The sequence below is a fragment of the Desmodus rotundus genome, chromosome 6, assembly GCF_022682495.2.
Source record: "Desmodus rotundus isolate HL8 chromosome 6, HLdesRot8A.1, whole genome shotgun sequence".
Classification (NCBI taxonomy): domain Eukaryota; kingdom Metazoa; phylum Chordata; class Mammalia; order Chiroptera; family Phyllostomidae; genus Desmodus; species Desmodus rotundus.
Window position 1 is genome coordinate 93,232,716 of NC_071392.1, and position 22,746 is coordinate 93,255,461.

General features: G+C 51.9%; 1 protein-coding gene across 2 annotated transcripts in view; it reads right to left on the reverse strand.

The window, feature by feature from the left end:
- The window catches only part of PTPRN2 (protein tyrosine phosphatase receptor type N2), a 395,976-nt gene that overhangs the window by 287,733 nt on the left and 85,497 nt on the right, over positions 1 to 22,746 (reverse strand). The gene's annotated exons all lie outside the window — the stretch shown is intronic.

A 22,746-nucleotide genomic window follows, 5' to 3' on the forward strand; every position in this document is an offset into this window, starting at 1 on the left:
GGAGGGAAACGCGTCTTTCATTGTTCACAACAGTTTCGTTGCCCCGAGTATAGCTGAAGAAAGCCATTCAAATGCAACAAGTTTAATTAGCAGAAGCACATGTGCCCAGTGCCAGGCTGACCGGGTAATTGCTGGTCTGCTCCTACCCGTGCGCTCAGGCGGACGGCGCCGTGTGATTAGCAGAAAATCATCTGACGTGTCACAAGCACTTCGCAGATTTCTGTGGGACCTTGCAAAGGCCAGAGACTCTGCCAGCTGCTGGGAGCAAGCCGCAGTGAGCACAAGGGGCCCACTTTCGCCACATCTCTGCCACACTGGGTTTGCCGGCACTGCCCCACTCAAGTGCCTCACCAAGATTCATGCATGTGCCACCTACACCCAGAGTGATTCGGTGACAGCTCCCTTAGAGGGAGGGTCTCGTCCCCACAGCCACCACCTGGTGAGATGAACTGTCTGCAGCGAGAACATAGACAATAAGTGTCCCTGTCCTTTGATTTGGTTTCGAGCCAAGAACCTTGTGCCTGTGGGTGGTATGGGTGGGGGGGCAAGGACAGGGTGGGGGGCAGGAGGGGGCAAAGGGGAGAAAATGAAGACTCTTTAGCATGTACCTGAAACTTTCATCTTTTTTTTTTTAGTTTACTAATTTACACATTTTATTTTCTTTTTATTGCATTTTTGGGGTAACATTGGTTAATAAAATTATATGGGTATACAATTCTATAACATCATCTGCACGTTGTACTGTGTGTTCACCACCCCTCTACCCTCTTCTCCCTGCCCCGCCCTCCTTCCCTCTGGAGATGACCACACTGCGTTCAGGTCTAGGAGTTTGTTTGTTTGTTTGGCTTTTCAGATGGGAGTACCTTGAACGCAGAATTGTAGTGTATGGACTGGAAGGAGCATCGAGATGGCCCAACACCACATGTTACAGATGAGGAAACCAAGGCTGGAGGGTGGGGGCCACAGCCATGGAGGGGTCAGCAGCTGAGCAGGAGGAAGAGAAATCAGGCTCCTGGGCTCCCCCCAGCCCAACTTCCGTGGCACTCATACTGCCAGACACGCACCTGAGAATCACCCCCCTCAGGAAACACACCGAATCACTCCGGTTCTGAGAGAGAAATGGCCAAAGACATTTCCTGACTGTTTTGGAATGGCCTGAATAAATTATTTCCCTTCTGAGGTAGAATGCCATCATTCTTAAAATTTGGTTTGTGGTGTACAATGTTATAAGTATATTCTCAGAAAAGTGTTGACATGTGTTATTTGTATTGAGTGTATGTGTATACATATTTACGTGTGTATATGTGTATAGATGTGTACGCGTGTCTACTCATGTGTGTATACATGTCCATGTACAGTGGTGTGTGGGGGGGGGGTGCCTACATGCGGGTTTTGCATATATACATGTACTGTGTTTCATGTGTGCATGTGTAGGTACCTGTGGGTTTATACTTGTGGGTATATGTGTATTTGTATATGCATGTGTCTATGTGAATTCATGTGCACACACGCTTGTATGGTGCACGTCTGTGCACATGCACACACAGCATGTGCTCACATATGTGTTGTTTATATAATGTGTGCCTGTGTACATGCACCGTACACTTGTGTGTGTTTGTGGATACATGCACACGCGTCTATGTGCCATGGGACCAGCAGGTCAGACCACCGGGTAGCCGCAGGCATGAAGAAGTCGGTCTCGGTCTCCCCCCAAGAACCGTTTTTGCTAAGTCCCCCCGGGATGCACCTCAGGCTCACATGAAAGGACTCTGCTGAGGAGCGTCCGTCTGTCAGTACCACCACACGTCAGTCATGAGGATCCGAGGAGGAACCCCAAGGCCTGGGCCAGGACCCCTCACTGCCACCCCCAGGCCACGGGCAGCTCACGTCAGGTCACACACCTTTCTTACCTAAGTGGCCTCTGGTGGCTCTAGCTGCATTTCCTGTGGCGGCGGGACCATTTCCCTGCACTCGGGACATTTCGTCCTCTTCTTTTTCTAATGCCTTTTTTACGTTTCTTCATTATCTCTTTGGGAAGAGCTACTGGGACTGAGGAATCAATAAATATAATACGATCACCTCACTCAGATTTTCCATGCGGGGTAATTAGCTTAGGTCACTATTAGGGACTTTGCAATGCTCCTACGCATTCAATCACTTGTGTAAGTAGTTTCTTCATGGAAATAACATGTGTGTGTAACTATTCCCTGGAAACCCCAAGAACACTGTTCCTGATTTTGGAGAAAGAAGGGAGAGGAAGACAAAGTGCCACAATGACAAAATCTTCACAAGGGAGGGTGCAGCGAAGGTGGGCTTGGAGTCATTATGGGGCAGGGGAGAGCCGAGAAAGAAATCATCGGCATGCAGATTCCTCGTGAGGGTAAGAGCGGGAGTGTTCAGGGGGCCTGGGCCGGATCAGCCCAGCTGCTCCCCTCACCCCTAGAAGCGATGGCCTGTGACGTGCAGTCAGGTCCACAAAACACCATCCACAGTGGGCGCCACATGCACTCACTTGCCCAGTGAGGTTGCCAGTGACCCCAGGACAGAAGGGCCACAATGGTCAGTCTGCTGTAGCTCCAGCTGCACCTGGGAAAGGCAGGGGTAATCACAGGTGTCAGCCCCGGCCAGCTCCAAGAGTGCCTTCAGGAGGAGCCCAGCCCCACCCCCAGCCCAGGGGCTGCACCTACTCAGATAGGCACCCATTAGCTCCAAATCACACTGTCCAGACTGGTCCTTCATCCACCCCTCCCTGCGTGGAAGTCAGGCCCCAGGCGGTGGCAAAGATGAAGCAGCAACAGTGACCCCTGGTGGCCACCTCCCTGCAGAGCCGGACTCTCATCAGGACAGCACAGGCCTGCTGTGTCCAGCTCAGGACAATGACGCTCTGGCTGCCAGACACGTCACAGACCCACCAGGTGTGCCCAGTGCCAGCTCCAGGGAGGAGATGAAGGCGCTGCTTCCTAATGAGGCGGGGGTAAGACACATGCACTCACACGTGTGTACACTTCCAGAAGCACACTCACGCTGGGAAGAGCATCATGCAGGCTCTCAGATTGTCCCCACGGTGCCATCTGTCCTATGAGTTTTGCAAGCACCTTCCATAGGCACCTTGTTGAGCCCTCGTCCTTGGACTGAGTGGACCAGACTTGGGCTTCTGACCCCTGGGAGATGCAGACGCACCTGCCAGGAGGGGCTGAAGGGGACAGTCCCAGCGGTGCTGGGAGCACAGGCTCTGTGCAACAGGGCCATGGGCACCTGGACCCCTTCCCCGAGCCCTGCAGACAGCTGGCACCATGGAGGAAGTGCCTTGTGCACCGGCCGCACCGAGACCACGGACACTGAGGGCTGTCAGCACTGAGTCTGAGACTGTTAATCAGTCCCTCAGGACTGCAGGTGCCTGAGGCTGTCCAACTGAAGCCAGGGGTCCTCGACCCTGTCTGAGGCCTCCATAGCGGGCTGAGGGACCCCTATCCCATCTGCAGGCTCCACAACAGGCAGAGGGAGCCCCTCCTGCCCTCCTCTAGCACCACTCAGCTGCTGGCCACCCGGCTCCTCCTCCAGCATAACTTGGGGCCCAAGAGGCAGGTCAGCAGACCCCCCTGAACCAGCTCCCAGGATCCACGTATCCCATTAATAAAGGCCCAAACTGCACTTCTGGGCACTGCCATGGGCATCACACCTCAATGGGAAAATGGGTCTCAGGAGCCCACTGGCGAGGAGTGTGGACAGTGTCACAGCCAGGGCAGAACGGGCGGCAGCCCCACCACATCCTGTGCCCTGTGGCTGCCCTGCAGAGGGCTCACTCTCAGGCAGACACAGCCCGCACAGCCCCTCCTCAGGAACGGCTCTGCCATGTGGGGCAGGGTCTGTGCCCTAAAGCTGTGGTCAGCAGTGGTCTGAACTGAGGCAGGGGGGAGAGCCGCCACCCCAAGACCTTGCTCCCCCTGGCCGCTGCCTGAGCAGTGTTTTGCAAAATGTCTGAGCGGACATTAGAACAGCTCCTTCACCTCCTTCTCATAATGACTGAAACTGAAGCAGGCTGAGGTCTGCGGCACGCAGCTCATCCCCGCTGCATTTAAACGCCTATTGGCTTCTGACCCCTGGAGACGAGATCTGGCAGCTCAGGAGTCTGGAGCGCCCAGAGCGCTGCAGGCGGGTGGCTGGGGCGACTGGCGTTGGTAATCCCGAGCACAGCGTTGATTGGCAACAATGAATCACACCTGAGCCTCCCAGCGCTTAGCCCTTCCTGCAAAGAAAATTCGCCTCTTGATATTATCAACCGTGGCTTTCAATCCCTTGAATCTAAGTGTTTTAGGTGCAAGCAGTAATAGATTTTCAAATGGTGACGTTAACCTCTCTGAACGGCTGTTCTCCATCCTGGGCAGAGCAGTTCTGCCTATCCTGCTTCTCTGTCCTGAAACGGACAAACCCCCCTGGACACGTGCTCTGCAGCAGCCGAGAGTCTGCAGACAGCAGGCCAGCAGGTCATGTCCTATGACCTCTAGAAGACTCTGGGCTTTCACGGAGAGCTGAAGAGAACAGAAGCATGTATTTCATTCAGGCCCTTCCGTTTTACAGATGAGAAGCGGGAGGTCCCAAGGGCCTGGGTGGCCTGTCCCCAGCTGTGCCTCCCCCTCTGCCCTGCCATGCCGCCTGCAGCCACTGCCCTGGCTGTGTTATAATGCACTTGCACCCTTGGTTTTCCTTCAATAGGAAACAACAGAATAAAACATAAGATTGGAGTTGAGAGAAAATACATCGCTTTGGGCATAAACAGTCCTAATGAGACACTGGCTGGACTTCATTCACTTTACTTAGAACAATGTTGAAGCCATAGCTCCCTGGTGACCTCATGCAGGAAAAACCGTTTGCCACACACCTCCGAGTTCTACTGAAGGGTAGAAAACACCACCAAATGGGCCCAAAGATACCAGGCTCTGGTCCCAGCTTCACCACCAGCCTGCTGTGCAATGTGGAGCAAGTCACTTCCCTCCTCGGTGGCTCAGTTCCCTAAACCACGGCAGTGTAACTGTCGGTAACCCGGCTTCTCTGAGCTTCGATGACCGCCCACCTTCCTGGACCACGGCTGCAGACTTGGGGCTGGGGGGCCATCAACTCCCTCAGCGGGGAAACCTGCAGGTGCAGAGGCTTCTCCTAGAACCAGAGCAAGTCCCTAAAGTTCTGCAGAGCTGCTGGGTACATTGAAAACCCAGTGTCTGCCCCCCAATGCCATGAGGCTGCTGGTTCTCACAGGTGGCCAGCATGAAGGGTGGACCAGAGACTGCAAGGCAGCAGGGAGAGCCGAGTGTGTGGCCACGTGAGGAGGAGGAGGAAGAGAAATGGGCTCACAGGGACTTTCCCAATTCAGAAAGGCTGGCTGCGGGCCTGCTGCTCCTCTGTCCACCTGCTGCATGGCAGGCTGGGGCCACAGCCAGTGAGTCCTGAGTCCAATCTTACTTTTTACTACAAGGGATTTTTGTCACTGTTTCATGCACATACAAACCAATGCAAATGGCCTCTTGGCTCTGTCTTTACTACTTTTCAATAAATTATAAAAATCCTCACTGTTGGGATGTAAGACATCTAACATGGAAGATGGTCACTTTTGAGCGTCAGGACCAGTAAAGCTGGTTGTTGCTGTTGGTCAAACTCTCCCGGAGTCTGAGATAACCCAGCGCCCATTTCTCTCTGTCCAACCTCATATGTGAATTTTATTATGTAAGTAACAATGTATAATCATTTCCACTCAAGTTAGTCTTTTTTGCTTTGTCTCCTGCATGCGGGAAGCTCAGGGCAACGTGAAGCCTAATCCCAGCAATCTGACCACTAGGTTGGCAACACGTTTGCTTCTTTCTCCTTTCCTAGGGTTTCACATTTCAGCTTCAAATCTATCAGGCTCACACTATAGCTCTTTGTTGCTTCCTTATTGTTTTTGGAAAAGTAAATGCAAACACAATTAAAAATAATAATAGTAAATGCCCAACCAAATTGCCCCCAGTATTCTAGTGCAAAGCCCAGTGCTGGTGGGAGCCCAGCATGCACCTTCTGGACACACACACGCACACGCCGATTCTGAGCGTGCCCCGTCCCCCCGGAGCTGTGCCGAGTATAGGGCAGGAGAAAGCATAGAGATAAAAAGCACAGGGCACACGTCCGCTATGGGCTCATATGTTGTCTGAGAAGCCAGATGTGTGGACAACTGAAGAAAGCGCAGCTTCTAATAACCAAACCTGCCTATGAACTTGCTGTGCAGCACCAGACAGGACTGACTGGGGACAGACTCCTCGAGGGCACCCACTGAATCTCGTCGCAGCCAGGGGCAGGGGAAGCACCTTCAGGGCCTGACTGGTTCTGCTGTGTGACCACCTTTGTCTGAGCCTCTCTGGTCCTCAGCACACTGGTGTGTGTTTGTTTGTTTCTGGAAATAACAGAGTGGAACCAAACAATCTGAACATCTCTTCAATTCTAAATTCAATAGTCCTTCACACACAACCCCACATATCACTCAGGAGTCCAGAGAGGGCGAGGTGAGTGGAAGAGACCCCGAGTTCCTCGGTGCAGCGGGTGGCAAGAGATGGCATCAGCACTACGTTTATGGGGAGAAAACCTGAGTTAAAAGATAAGAAGTCCACAAAGCAGCCCTGACAGGCACCCATCTCACACGCTGCCCGTGGCTGCTCTGATGTGTCACTTTGTCATTTTGCCCCAAGCAGAGGGCCAGTTTTCTGCCCTTGGTCTAGACTGGACACATTTGCAACACTCTGCAACTTCAGGGTTCTTTTTCATTTTCCATTGCTAACACAGAATCGGGCTCCTTGTCCCCTCCCAGAGCAAGGGGTAGCCAGCTGTAACCTCCTGGTCTGGACACTGGGGCACCCTGGGAAGCCAGGCTTGTCCAGGCCTGGGGCAGGGGAGGGGAACAGGGGCCCTACCAAGGGCGGCTGCAGGGCACTCAGTGAGCTTCATTTGCCAGGAGCTCGGATCCCACCCGATCTCCTCGGGTGTCTGGTGCGTCTGCTGTGGACGTGGAGATAAGCAGCAGGGAAGGAGAAAGGCGGGTTATCGGGGGCGGCCAATCTCCCCATCAGCGGCCTTCTGCTCCAGCCCGTTGCCAAGTAACCGTGGCCGCTCCTCTTATCAGCTCGGAACGGTCCACTGACTATTCAACCAAGAATAGAAAGCCCTGGCACTGAGGGCCGGAGTGGCGCCACACGAAAATGGCACATTACGTGGATGAGGGAAAAGGGAATCTGGGAGCCTCATCTTATCTGCACAGGGACAGTGACTCAAAACCAGCCGTCTGTCATTGCCCCCGCACCCATTCTCATTCCACCAACTGAAGAGTACCTCGCTCACCTTCCCGAGAGGGACGGAGGAAGGCAGGGAGGGAAAGAGAGGGTGGCCGAGAGGAGGGCCCTGTTCATAACCAGGTTCATGGGGGGAGAATCCCTCTCCCTCCAGTCCTCCGTCTCTCCCTCCCTCACCACCCCGCCCCGTGCACAGACCCCAGGTAGCTCCTCAGATTGGAAGGTCTCACCTTCCAATTACCCAACAAGTGCCCTCCTCCCAGGATGAGTGCAGCTGAGCGCCCAGCAGGCTGGGTGCACCCATAGATCTGAGGTAAGAACTGCAGAAGGACACCCCCGTCCCGTCGCCCTGTGGAGACCTCTCCCTACCGCCCCTGCCAACCTGCTCTCAAGCTGGTGGGGGGAGAAACTGGGACAAGAGCAGGCTGGGGAGGTGCGAGGAGGGGCCCTGGGCCCCAGGGGATGGCGAAGATTCCTCAGACACAAGCCTCTGGCCGCAGGGAGCCCAGCACCCCTGTCCCTACAGGCCCGGTGTGGCCTCTGTGAGCAGCCAGCCATGCGTGCTTGGAGAACGACATAGGCCACTCCAAGACGCCCAGCCCTGCCAGCTCGCAGGAGCCACAGCCTGGCAAGCCCAGGGGAGAGCTAGTGCTGCGCTTACACGGGGAGCGCCATGCCACTGGTCTCTGTTTCCTCGGCCCACCATGCACCCACCCTGTGTGGAGTAGGTAATGGGTGGACAGAAGACCCCATTCCTATTTACCTCACACCTCTGCCACATCCCACGGGCCAGATTCCTCACCTTGAACCCCCCATCCCTGTCCCAAGACACATGTGCCTGTCCCCTCTGACATGCTGATACCCAGTGCACACTGCATTCTGGAACCACCCTTTGACCATCTGCCTCCTCTGGGGGGTGGGTAAGTCCTACTTCCCACAGTGTTTGGCCATGACTAGATAAGAATTTACCAAAATCGGAGGCAGGGACTCGAGGGGTATTTGTGCACCCAGGTTCATGCAGCGTTATTCACAGTAGCCAGGAAGCAACCCCAGTGTCCAGCGATGGCTGGCTGGCTGGATAAGCAAACTGCAGTCACAGGGTGTGACTCAGCCTTAAAAAGGAAAGCCATTCTGACACCTGCCTCAGCGTGGACGAACCTTGAGAACATTGTGCTCAGTGAACGAAGTCAGGCACAAAAGGACAAAGACTGTATGTTCCACACACGTGAGGTCCCAAGAGGGTCAGATTCACAGAGACAGAGAGTGGGAGCAAGGGCACGGGGGGCAGGGAGGATGGGGAGTTAGTGTTTCACAGGTGCAGAGTTTGTTTGCACAGGTGAGAAAGTTCTGGAGACGGATGGAGGTGACGTATTTCATGCCACTGAACTGCACTCGTGGAAATGAATGTAAGAGGGTAAGTTTTATGTCAGGTGTGTTTTACTACACTTTTTACGAGCAATAAAAAGCTTGGCGAATGAATGAGAAGTGGAAAGGGAGAGAGAAGCTCCCCACGTTAGACAGGGCGCTGGGAAGACAGACCCGCAAGGTCTCTGGGCTACAAGGCCTGGGTGCGGGAGCAGCTGCTCTGAGGGCACGGAGGGGCCTGCATCCCAGAACCCAGGTCCACACAGAGGTCGAGATCCATCATCAGTACCCAGACACCTCACTAGAAACAAGCAAGTCTAGCAGAAGACCTCATCCCATAACTTTGAAAACACGCCGGGTTCTAATTTAGATAAGACCAGCTCTTGGGGGCGGGGAGATATGTTTTTTTAAACACTGTTTTGACAAAAACAAACTTAATTTGGTTTCATGGTGGCAAGGTTTTGGTGAGAATGGCGGTAGCCCAGAGAGCGCTGTCAGCCCCTGCCAGACCTTGGATGACCCTCTAGCCAAGGAGCAGGGGGAACCCGGAGGCCTTCTGCAGAGGAAGCTCAGGGACAGTCAATCCTCAGATTGCCTCGAGGGTTTCCATCAAAAGGACTGATTTCAGCAGCTCTCTCGGTGTTTTTCTCAAAGAATGAACAATAAGAATTCCTGTAAACCAGCACGGCTCGTCCTCAATTACGTAGCTGTGGCCATTTAAACACCGACCTCAGCAGAGGGCCAAGGAATGGTAATGAGCAGGGGTGCCCACGCGGTACTGTGGACCAAATGATAATGAAAGCAATTTATTTGAAAATTAAAATATGATTAAGAGTGGCAGCCCATGCAAGAGCCCAGATGCCTTAGGGACGTGCCTCTCACACTGCTGGCTCTTGTCCCGTGGGGTCTGGTGACACCGCTGTCTTCTCTGACAGTCTCAACAGAGAGTAGCCTAACAGATACATGTCCCCTCGGACCCCACAGCCCTGGAGACAGTGCGATGTGGAGTGTCAAGGGCAGCCCTGTTCAGGCGTGGTTTCCCTGACATGACCCTCAGCAGCATCCCTCTGACAGAGGACACTGTGTCTACCCGCAGCCGGGACAGGGACCCTGAGAAGTGCAGCTTACCCGGGGGTCTGCAGATGGACCGAGTATAATTTACAAGAGGGGACCAGAAAATAAGTTAGGTGACCAGCCAAAAATGGTTAACTGAAGAAACATAGAAATAAAATATTTTAAGCATTTTAACTCATAAGCAAGATGCCTGAAAGGAAGAAAAATGCTTCTAAATAACCGTCTGCTCTGTTGGCTTTTGGAGCATTTTGGGGGAGAAGCTGGAATTTCCCTTCTCTCCTCAGGTGAGGACCTCAGCACACGGGGCAGCAGGTGCTGCTCCTCCAGCACACCTGTGCACCTGCCCAAGCCAGAAGGCGCAGTGATGACTGAGCACAGACTCTGGTTACTTTTTATGTTGCTTTTTGAGTTAACATCATTTTCCTGGCAAATAAATTTAAAAAATAAAATAGCCAAGCCCATGACCCAGTAGTTCCCGTCCAGGAACACATCCTAAGGAAACACCTGGACGCGTGCACCTGGACACAGGAACAGCTTCCTTTCCAGAACGCACTTTCTGCCTGACACTGAATAAAGCGCTCCAAAAGCCGAAAGTCAGCCTAGTTAATGACCTTCTAGGCAAGGGGACCTGAAGGGGTGGATCAATGAATTAAGGCTGAAAAAGACCTGCTTTCTTAACCCTTCGAAATAATCATAAATCCAACTGCCAAGTGGGAGCAGTTACTCCGAGTTCTCACCTTAACTTTACAGTCAGTTCAGTCTGACCACGAACGTTTCTTTTTCTGATTTATAATCGTAAACGAAGTTTTAAATATTGCCTGAGATCTGAGACTAGGAGTGAAGAGGCAGACATTCACATGTAAGTTTAACACAGACATTCACACTGAGGCCGGATGGATGTTTAATTAAACACCAAACTCAGCCCTGCAGGAGAGTGAGGCGTGCTGTGCACCATGCTCCGCTTGCAGTGACCACCAAGCTTTGTTCTTCCTGCTGAAAGCTGCCGTCCACACCCTCCATGTGCGTGGGGCCTCCGACCGCTCACGCAGAACATCTCCAAATACAGGCTCCTGCCAGGAGCTCTTGTCTGAGGACTCACAGGTTGGACTTCGACCAAGGAAAGAACACCGGTCACGATGGAAGCAGGTGCCTAGGATTTGCAGAGTTAGCGTTTCCCACCACACATCAAATGTTCCGAGGGAGCAGTCAATTTAGAGGTTTGTCCTGACAAGCACCCTCCACTTGGCAGACATCATCTGCAAAATCCCAGATTCCGGGGTGTTAGGACAGAACATGTCCCATGTCAGCCTCTCTCAGAGTGAAGTCTCCACTGTGAGGACCATCCCTGGGAGTCGTCCTGAGCTCCCAAGTCCAGCAAGCTACAAGCAGATGGAATTGGCACTTCTTGAAACAGCGCCTTTTCAAACTCTTTACAACCAACAACGGCATTTCCCTCTCTCTCCTCCCTTCCTTGCCACAAAAGAAACCCTAGGAATTCTGTTCCCTGGCATTCAGATCTCTGATGGGTGGGCCCAAGTAGCAGAGACGCATCTGCTCCCACAGGAAGTGGCAAGCACTCTGGGGGTGCTCACGTGTGGCTCAAGACCCATCGTTGGTCACAGCAGTGCTGAGTGGAATTGTCTCTGGTGAGCGGACCCGTGTGCACACACGCATGTGCACACACAACCACTGTTGAAAGCAGCAGAAGGATAAACAAACTGAGTACACTGCACAAGGCTCTCTCTGCTCCTGGGTGATAATAAGGAATTACCATGGCAACCCTGAACAAGCACACACACCTCTTGTTTCTCTGCACACAGTACCACAGCTGCATCTCCACTGCCGCACGCTGGGCGAGGGATGGGGCAATGTCAACACAGTGGTCCTCCTGTCACTTTTGGTGGACTTGGCTCAAGGGTGCGTTCTGTTGAAAATCGACTTCCACTTGCAGCTGGGGTCCTTGATCCCAGGTTTCCTCTTTGCCTGTGGTGCCCTGAGATCCAAAAGCTGCGCCGTCAAACTGGTTTCCATGTCCAGAGCTATTATGAGTGGAAATAAACTTTAACAGTAATTGAAAAACCCCTTGGAAAGCAAAGAGCAAAGCACAATTCCTATACTGATCTCTAGTGGGTGTTCCCACTGCCAGAAGCTCATCATTGCTGGAAGATTCTGTCTTCTTCCATTCAGGACTGGAAGGACAGCTTCAGCGGTTGAGGGGGCTGAAGTCATCGTCAGACAGCCTGAGGAAGCTGCCGGGATGGCAGGCTCATTTGAAAAGAGGGTAAACTCATGCTATGGCCACAGGAGAGCCTGTGGGTGTGACTTCTCATGTGTGATGCAGACCAGGGCTCTGAGCCAAGGACATAGGTGAACACTCTGCCTGCAGTTGAACCAGGACACATGGCCCACAGCAAAGTGCTGGAAGGTCAGGTTCTGGCCCAAGGTCAGGGCCTTCATAAGTCCCTCAGACACCTGAAGCCCATTTCTTCACCTGTGACACAGTGGCTACACGAGATGCTCTCAGACCGCCAATGCTGGAATTGGACTTGAGGTCAGACAGAAGAGCACTTGGGTACCCAGAGCAGGAGCAGCAATGACAGAGCTGCCAGTGAACCAAGGCGAGGAGGTGCAGCCTGCTGACCTCTGGCCCGAGGAGGGAGCATCCACTGAACTCGCCCACGTTTGTTGTGGGTGGAGAGGAGAGAGCAGTCTGTGAATGAGTTGGGTCCCGTCCTGTGGAAACGGCACCATGAAGCGTGATAAGCTCCATTAAGGTTTCTCACAGACGTCAGGAAGTGACTGTGTGAACACACTCATGGGTACCAGAGCGGGAAGGATGCTGCGTAGATCTGTCACCCAGGAGCCCACCGGGATGCTCAGACACCCCCTGCTGGAAGGCAGCTCTCACATCCTGAGGTCATTCTCCACAGTGTGCAAGTGCAAGTCCATGCGGAGCTCTCCAGCACACGTTCCTGTAGCAACCATGGCAACAGCGTTTGGAAGAGAGAACCAAGCTCGCTGCACCCAGCGGGACCTTTTGCACGAAGCTGGATGCCTGCATTTGCCTTCCTTTTCTGTAGGTTCCCAGAGCAGGGCATCATTAAATTGAGCTAAGAGGGAACAAGACTTGGCAAGTACCAAACACCTCTGGTAAACATTATAATATAAACTTACTGAGGAGGTGGCTGTGTGAAGATTGCTCCTTATCTAAGTCATATAATGTGTCGTGTAATTCTGTAATTTTAACAGAACATGTTTTTGCAGGATGTGTTGATTCAAGAGGCCGGCTCTTGTGAGGACTTGCCCAGTGTGCAGAGACACTCGGGGCAGGACTGTGCCCGTCTCTGGCTGAGACAGACCTCGGTCCCTGTGACAGTTGCAGCTTCCTGAGGGGGTCCCTCTGGTGTCGGCTAAAGAAGCAGATCTTGGTTTTTCTCAAAAACTACTGAGAGCTCTTATTTTATCCTGGACCTTCCTGAACAAACTTTCCATTCCTGCCGGTGTCACTGCCTGGGCTGGTGATTTTCGTACAGTTGTCCCCGTGATGTGCAGCAGGGTTTCTGCACGGGGCCAGCGGCAGGTGGGTGCTACCTGCGAAAGTCTCACTCAGACTTTCAGGATGGACGCACTAGCTCAGGACACACATCCGGGGACCAGAGCTTGGGGGGACGGGCGGGGCTGAGAGAGCCTTGCCCTGCCCTCAGGCACCATAACCCAGACTCTGAGCAGCACTGTCCCATGTTCACGCAGGGACTGTACCCTACGGACAAGAAACCTGACGTACAAAGAAGACAGAGGACCCTGCTGGGAGCCTTGCGGGCCTGCCAATGGGATGGGGGCACCTACGTTATGATCCCGAATGTCCAAATACAACCCTCAATGCTCAGCCAGCCGGCCAGGTGGTAGGAGCAGGTGGTTCCTACCCGGGTGGGGGGGGGCACGGGGCAAATATGCCAACGCCAGGCACTGGGCTGGGCCACATGCATGGCGCCTCCCCTGAGAGGAGGTGCCTCCCTCCACGTGTCCTGCTCCAGGTCCATGTCTACCATGAGTACGCATTTCCTCATGACAGGGTTAAAGAAAATAGTCATAAAGAACCACAAATCCAGACACCAAAACACGGAGCAACATGAGGGCTAAAAAGCGATTCTAACAAAAAAGGAAGGTGAGGGAAAACACTTTTAACTCGATGTAAGCTCGGAGGCCTCTGATTGGTGTTTTCAGTAAAAAGGGACAACAGAAACAAGATAGCGGCACCACGGCCCAGATGTAAGGGGAGCTGAGGGAAGGACGGACAGTGAGAAGGACCACAGACACACCGGGACAAAATGTCCCTGTGGAAAATCATGTCGATAATCGGGAAGCAAAACTTTAAAAAACAAAACAAAACTACCTTAACACACAGAACAAAGGGATGGAAACTGTGAGAGAAACGACAGGGAGAGGAGAGGACATGAGAGCCGATGACTGGGCACCTGCCTTTTAAAAAGGAGAGACAAGACGGTATAGAAAGGAAGCAAACACCGAAGGGTAATACAGGAAACCTTTTAGGACTAAAGATTCTAGTCTGAAGAGTCACAGAGTTTACTAAACGCCACATAAAAGAAATAATGTTTAAAATGTGCTTTCATGCAAGTTTTTTAAGCAATGATCTTTTAGAAAATATAATAGGAAAAAATCACCTTATTCACAAAAGTAATGAAAAAGTACTAAATGCCTAGGAGTAACCTTCAAAAGAAATGTGACAACTACCTAGAAAGAAACTGGAGGCACAAAATGAGGCATGTGTTACAGGATAAGTTCTCAGTTTACCCCTGAGAGCAAATAGATGGCTGATAGCTTAAAAAAAAACCTAGAAAAAATTAGGGTAAGAGTTATCAGATCTTAGAATAAGGAAACATGTCAAAGCAAAAAGGAAAACTTCGATATAATTTCATAAACACTTAACGTATATTTTTATAAAATTAAACAATGTAATTGACATATAGTACAAGAGGCAAACATAAGGCCCGAAGGGCCGAATCCAGCCTCCACCTTGTTTTATCCAGCCCGGCACCTTGTTTCTACCCAGCAGCAGCGCCGAGCTCTCGCTTAACTGTTAAGGAGCAGTTACGTTTATACAGCCCTAAAGTTACATCCGGCCCTTTGAAGGCAACCACAAGGCTGATGTGGCCTCCAGTGAAAATGAGTTTGACACCCCTGACATATAGTATTAAATATTTGTAACAATTTTCACCAATAAAATTCATAAAAGAAAAAATAAACTGAGTAAAAGAAATGCAAACGAAAACAGAAAAGCACATTTTCCTGCACAAAGAATGTTTTTTAGCAACAAAAACCCACATGGTGAGTTGAGCCTGGGACGAGGCATTAGGGGAACAGCCTCTAGAGAGAAACTGGACGATGCAGCGTTTGGCAGCTGGTCAGTGTGGGAGCATCGGGCCACCTTCTCCTCCCAACTGGGGTCACTCTGAATAGTCCTTTGGTTCCAAAGGAGCCAGCGCCTGAGGCCCCCCTCTGTCCCAACCCCCGAGCGCTGGTCCTGGGGATCCCCGAGTCCAGCAACCCATCCAATTGCTCTCTCACACTCTTCCAGAGGAGTCCACCGGTTAATTCTTGTTTTTGTTACAGTTAGGATTATTTTTAAGTGCAGATAAAGCATTAAACAAACCCAAAGAACATACCCACCCCTCCACCACTGATTTCCTGAACCTGCCAGCTTCTGGCACCTTTGCGGTGGTGGGGACACATGTAGCCCATCTGGATGCCCTGCTGGAAATGAAAGCAAGGCTGGACAGGCCCACACACAGGTGTCCATAGCGGTCAGAAGTGGAAGCACAAAGAATTCAACTCAGTGGCATCTTAAAGCAAGTATTTTCATGCAGAAGAAACTTGCGCATATGGGAACCAAAGGTGCTTTGTCTGCGAGGAACATTAACATAGCCATTTATAAAACTAATATGGAAGCCAGCGTGGGCCATTGTCAGGCAGGCACACTGCAGAATCGCATTATGGAGACACAATCCCAAACTGATGACTTGACCTCGGGGCCCAGCCTATTCTAGATGAAGATGACTTCTGAAATGAAATTTTTGCTATAATTTGCTCTTGCTTCTGCTAAAAGGTTGAAGGCATTTCTGTTCCAACTGAGTATGAATAACATTAATATCATAGCATTACCCAGCATGTTCTTAAATACATTTATCCTCGGTGAGTAAAGTTATATTGATTTAAAGAAAAATAGATTTCTTTTGAGTAAACTATGGGCCCAAAGGCTGAGAAACCATTTTTGTAGTGCGCACGTATTTATGAAGAGTACCTTTACTTAGTACCTTCAGGGGGAAAATATACCAGCTACCACAGAATCAAATAACATCTCTCCTGGCACAGACACTGGGCTGTTTTCTGTGGAATTAATGTGATTCATCTGTCTTGATAGATGTTATGTTGCAGGGTGGCCAGTTCCCAACAAACAAGGAGCAGGAGCGAGACTTGGGAGCACTCAGAGAAATGACGACCATGATTCGGCCCGGTCAGCAGTTCACCTTGGCAAACGCCCGGCCCCCGAGCCCAGAGTGTGATGGGGAAGTGCCCCATGATCAAGTGCACACGCGGTCCTGCCCCAGGCAGCCGCCACGAGGTGGGGACATGAGAGACACACCAGTGAGGTGCTGCTGGGGGTGCTGGGTTGGATCCCAAAGCAAACCCCTGGGGGTGGCGATGCCAATGTCTGGCACCAGGCACATGAGTCCATGCTGGGCATGTGTCCCCCTTGACCTCGAGGCAGGGACAGCCTCTCCGTCTCACAGAGGAGGAGATGGAGTCCGAACCTGAGCAATTTGCCCATGTCCCAGGAGCCGTCCAGGGAGAAGGTGGGCTCCAAGCAGTGACTGTGACATCCCCAAGCTCTTTTGTTGAGAAGAGGGAGCCACACCCACGCAGACCATCCAAAGTGGAAACTGGAACCACTGCGAGCCAGTCTTCGCCGTCCTCCACACTCCCTTCTCTCTCCCTAGGAGTGCACGGTGGAAGAGGAGGCGCGCACACATCTTCTTCCCGAAGACAGAAGGCTTCCTCTCTCTTCATACATGATACATGCTTCCTCCCACCTCCTCCCGGTATGTTCATGCTTATCATCCACACTGCCTGGAGAGTACTAATGTGCGTGTGCATACAGCAGGTGTCCTTGAAGACAGACTTGCACTGGACATCTGACGGGAGTTCAAAAGACAGACCTAATGTGAAATTCTTATTAGCCACTTTGAAGAGTTATTCTTATAACCCATCCAAAAATAGTGATCAGAGGCAAAGTGGCAGATGGATAGAGGCATTGCTTTGTCTGAATGTAACTGTTTGACGTGATCTACATAACCAATGTTCGCTTCCGAACACAGCAGTGATGTAAACAGTATCACTCCTATCAACAAAGCAGAGGCAACACGGACTTAAAATTTTAAGGAAAATCTTCTGAAGAAGAGCTTCGTCTCAGTCCTCTGAAGTTGCCAATTGAAGGTACAGAGTTTTGCCAAAGAACGTGCTCACAATTTCTTATTAATTACATGGGATCAAAGACATTAAATAGCCTACAGGGAATCCAAGAAGTGATTTTCAAAGTTAACTGCTGGAGTGTCAGAAATTTGAAGTTTAAAAGTCAAGGTAACACTCTAAATAGAGTCACCAGAACAGAAAGGCGAAGGAAGAAGTAGAGATGGTGAGGAAAGACAGGCGCTGATCGGCCTTCAAGCGCCGAGAGAGTGACGTGCAGAAATGCCCACGACAGGCCAGCGCAGCGGAACAGGGAGGCTGGGGTGGCCGCACCCTCGCCGGTGAACCACCTTCTTGCTCGTCAAGCATCTGCCTCAAGAGGAGAGGCACAGACTCGACAGTCGCTGAACTCGTTTGGATCCTCTGACACATGAGAGCTGTCTTCCAGAGAGTCTGAGCACGCAAATCCTTGGTCTGAAAAGGCTCCCTGTTTTGGATTTTACTTTCTGTTGAGGACGGTGACTCTGAGCATCTTCATAGAAGAGCAGAGTATTTTACGTTAAGAACAGGAGCAACTTCACAGCAGCAGCATTAAACTGCTGGAATCACTCTCAGCATCTCGTCTCCGTCACTGCCAGCATGCATGTTCTGCTTCCATGATTCACGCGTGCTGACTGACTCACACTCAGCCTTGCTCATTCAGCATTGTATGGCATGTATGTGTTCTCTGACATCACTCACGGACTGGCCTTGGGAGGTCATCATGCAGAAGAACGACTGGCAGAGGGTCTGCACCGTCACACATGCTTGAGCAGAGGAGGCCACTAGTTCCGAGGACCCAGCAGAGTGGAGACCAAAAAGGTCCTCTGGGCAGCCCACCACATCCCTTCCCCGCAGCACCGCTTATGAGACAGAGGCCACCAGGAGCAAGTACCCAGGCTGCTGGGACAACGGGCCGCAGAAACCGCCAAGCTGGGACAGCAGAAGCATGGATCCCATCTTGGAAGGCTTTTCCTACCAAGCTGAGCCGAGGAGAAGTTGACAGTAGTTAGTTACCCACAGTGAGGGGCAAGTCTCCAAACAGAGATCTGCAACAGGGACCAGCGTGCACAGCTGAGCCCAGAGCGAGAACACAGCTCAGGGCTTCACATGGGCTCTATCAGAACCTCGTTTCAGAGGAGACGTTAAGCCAGAGAGCATTTGTGTGACAAAGCAAGCCTTCACTTTATCAAAAGTCACACCAACTGTATATGTGTAAGGGCCTTCTTTAGGTTTATAATAAATTTAATTTACAAAAATGATTCCATTTAACCCTGGAGTCTGTCTTCATTATAAAAGCTGCCAAAGGTACAGGCACGGAGATATTAGTGCTCAGGGGGCGTTTTCATATTTTCATGCGTCCAAACCCAGAGGGCACAGGGCCACGTTGGTGTGTGGCTGGGCGGTGAGTGGGTGTGATGCCCAGCAATGGCTCCTCCACATCTGCACAGCAGTGGGGTTCACGGGGTGCTGCCATCTATGACATCAACATTCCTGGATGGGCTTCCCCTCCCCACTGCCTGCCCAGGCCCTCAGGACTCTGCGTGGTAAAGGTGAGGCCCCTTATTCTCTTCCCATAACACAGACAAGGCCCTATACTTCCATGGGAGCTGGCACTCCAAGAGTCCCAGAATAACAAAGCTGCTTCAACAGGAAGTGCTGGTGCAGCTCTGAACACCAGAGGCCCGGCTGGTCTGCTTTGTCCATTTCAATTAAGGCAAGATGCCAGAGAATTTGTTTGCTTGCACACATGGAAATTTGCTCTGGTGGAAGTCCGGCTTTCAAGGCATCTGAAGAAACACCAAAGGTAAACACAAAACAACCAAAGCAGAATCACCTTCTGTTTTGATTTCCATGAAAAACACTCTGTGGGTATTGGCTGGTGTGGCTCAGTGGATTGAGCACCAGACTGTGAACCAAAGGGTCGCTGGTTTGATTCCCGGGCACATGTCTGAGTTGCAGGCCAGGTCCCCAGTAGGGGATGCATGAGAGGGAACCACACATTGGTGTTTCTCTCCCTCTCTTTCTCTCTTCCCCTCTCTCTAAAAATAAATAGAAAGAAGTAAAAAGAAAGAAAGAAAGAAAGAAAAGAAAGAAAGAAAGAAAGAAAGAAAGAAAGAAAGAAAGAAAGAAAGAAAGAAAGAAAGAAAAAAAAGAAAGAAAGAAAGAAAAAAAGAAAGAAAGAAAGAAAGAAAGACAAACACCCTGTGGTATAGCAGCCAAAGAGAGCTACCTGCAGGTCATCAAAGGGAAAATCACAGATTCACCAGTTGAACATGGAAACCCTAGTTAACTAAAAATCAGAGCCACCGCCATCAAGACCATGGTATTTTTCTCAGTGACTGAGATGCCAAATCATTTCATCATCAATTTTCAAGTTTCAGAAAGTGTCCCTTTCCAGCTAACAGTAGCCCCACCATGCTGAAGTGGTATTGGCTATTGCATGGTGACGTCTGGGTTCCCTGGAGGTACCAGACCATGAGATCAGAGGCATCTCGGTCCCCATTTCCTCGGTCATGCACCCAAGACAGGGAGGGGCTGGGATTCCATTGGAAATGAAGACAACACTGAGGCCATTCTCCTGAGAACTCAGATCACCCCTCCCAGCCTGTCCACGTGTTGACCAACCAGGGAGCTCTCCAAACCCCGTCACTAGTGGGCTTTGGGGGGTTTTATGGAGGTTCTATTATGTAGGCATGATTGACTGACTCACTGGCTGTTGGTGATAGATTCCACCTCCGGCCCCTCTCCTCTTCCTGGAGGTCAGGAGTGGGGCTGGGGGTTCCAACCCTTGAGTCCTGTCATGGTCTTTCTGGGGACTGTTCTGAAGCTGGCTAGGGCTCCAGACACCAGTCATTGCATCGGCACATGAGACACTTAGTTATCACTCTGTGTTCAAGGATCATAGGAGCTGCCAAGCAGGAGCCGCGGACAAAGACCAACTATTCCACCACCCAGGGTTCACCTCTGGTTCACCCTGCTTGTTCATTCTGCAGGCCTGACAGGTGCCTGTGAGGTGCACCCACACTGGTGTGGACGAGGGTGCAGAGGGAGGCTGGGTGCTGTGGGTGGGCTGTGTGGGGGGGGGACTCTACACCATTCCCAGCATCTTGCTGTGAACCTAAAACTTCTCTAAAAAATAAATTCTGTTAACTCAAAAAAAGACCAAACCTGTCTCTTTAACTGCAGCACACACAGAACCTGCTGAACTTCGTTTTCCTCTCCCGTCCTCGAGGTGAGCTTGGTCGTGATCTAGCTGAAGGAGTGGGTTCTCCCAAGAGGAGACAGACCTGCACAGAAGAGGCCCAACCTGGTATGAAGGACAGTGGTGCCGGTGACACTTCCCCAACATGGGCCAGGTGGCAGGGATACAAAGAAGCCAGGGTGACGCTGCTCACGTAACGGAGCCTCACCCACCATTTAGTTGGTAACTCATCAAGCACAGAACATGGCTCCTTTTCATGAAGCTGCTTTCCGATCAGCACACGTGTTAGGAAATGCAAGGACACAGTGCTGCATTCGTGAACCACACAAAGTAAAGTGCACTTTGGCTACAAAATGTAATTAGCTTGGACTTAAGCTCTGAGTGCAAGTTCATTCAGAGAGGCACCGCACCTTCTTTTGGAGGCCTCAGTTAATTCCCTGGTCACTGAGGAGCGGGAAAACATCAACCCCCAGGCCTCTGAGGGACACGTGAGTGATCACAGGTCTGTTTCTGAACGGTGAGATCCTTGATCCTCCTGGGTAAGGGGATTAAAATGAGGGGATCCGTGAGGGGTCAACACATAGGTCACTGTACTCACACCCCTGACCTTGGGTCTCACCCCAGCGAGAGCCTGAGTCTTGGGGCTGTGGAAGGCACATGAGTGATTCACATTAGATGCACGTCTATTGTTTACAGGCTGGGCTTCTCATTCCCAAGGTTGTAATAGGCTCCGTGAAAACCAGTCCTGGCTGCTCTTCTTCCTGCCCTCCTTCCTGGCCGTCCCTTCTCCGTTTTCACAAATGAGGAGGTACAAGGCCAAGACCTTTTTATGCAAGGCCATGCAATTCCCTTAAGAAGAGCTGGTCGGGGGCCAGGCTGCCCTTGCCTGAGACTCACCGTTCTTGCTCTGCGAGTCCCTGGCGATGCTGACGTTTAGGTCATGGTCCCTCCTGGGACTGTCCGGGAACTTAAGAGAGATCGAGTCTCTGATAGCCTATTCCACCTTCAGCCACTTTTGTTCTAACCCATTTTCTCCTGTCCCTCCCCATCACCCAATGCACTCAATGTGTCAAGTGCAGTGTCACCGGGACTCCATGGCACCTCGGTCCTGGGTCCTGTCCTCCCGTTTCCTGCAGCCCCGCCCATAGCTGTGAGGTGGAAACAGCCTCTTCCTGAGCCAAGGCTCCTGTCAGCCCCAGAGGAGTGGGCGTCTTTCCTAAGAACTTCTCCAAGGAGGCGGTGAGCCAGTTAAGAGTCTGCGTCCAGCTAGTTTACTTTGTGCGAGATGACTTGCCTTGCAGAGAACTGTGCAGAGGAAGCCCCAGCTGGGCGGGGCTGAGGGTGGGGGCAGTAGAGAGGAGCTTCCTGCCATGGGAAGGAGGACACTCTGGATGGCTGCCCAGGCTTCCAGCCTCTCACCCTGTGTGATCTGACTGAGAGCAGCCACCACACTGAAGGAGCCCGGTGAGCAGACCCACCTGACATGGGACAGAGGCCCAGGTGGCCACACTGCAGGTCGGATCTGTCCTCGGACTGTGCGTCACTCCCTCCACACCCTGAGGTCCCACCCATCCCCAGGCCTTGCCATCCGTCCCACATCTGCTCTGTCACAAACGGCCTCCCACAGTGTGATGCTGGGACTGCACACGAGGTGCACGTATCAGTGATCGACAAGACAGGGTGGAGATCACAGCTTTACAGGGAAGGGCTGTTGGAAAACCACCAGACACCCAACAGGCATCAGCATTCCGAGCTCTGCAGGTGACCCTGTCCCTTTAGTAAACCCGTCCCCACTCATCTCACTGAGTTTACTGGGTGAGACCTTCTCACTACAGACCGGCAGCCTGTCCCTGTTGAGTGGCTCAACTGAGGCTGCAGCACCCATGCTGGCGTGCACGACTGTGGCCTCCAGCTGGAGGGGCACAGAGCACCCCCTCACCCAAGCTCACGGTCAGGGCTGGAAGTCAGGCCTGAGTAGAAGAAGCCCTTGTGCTCCCCTACGTGATCACATAGGATGCTGCTCCCAGTTTGCCTCCTTCTGGCTCCCAGGGGCCACCCCTGACCCCTGTGAGCCATCCCTGCCCACACCTGCTACAGCCAGCTGGGAGTCAGCAATTAGCCTGTTTCCATCTGGGGGGTTTGTTTCCACTGCAAGTGTCCAGGAGCTCCGCTTTATAGGGTCCCTGGGCTGGTGGGAAGGTTGCAATACCAAAGTGGACACAAGGTGGCACCAAAGAGAGGCCTTTGCCCCAAACCTCAGGCACAGCCCAG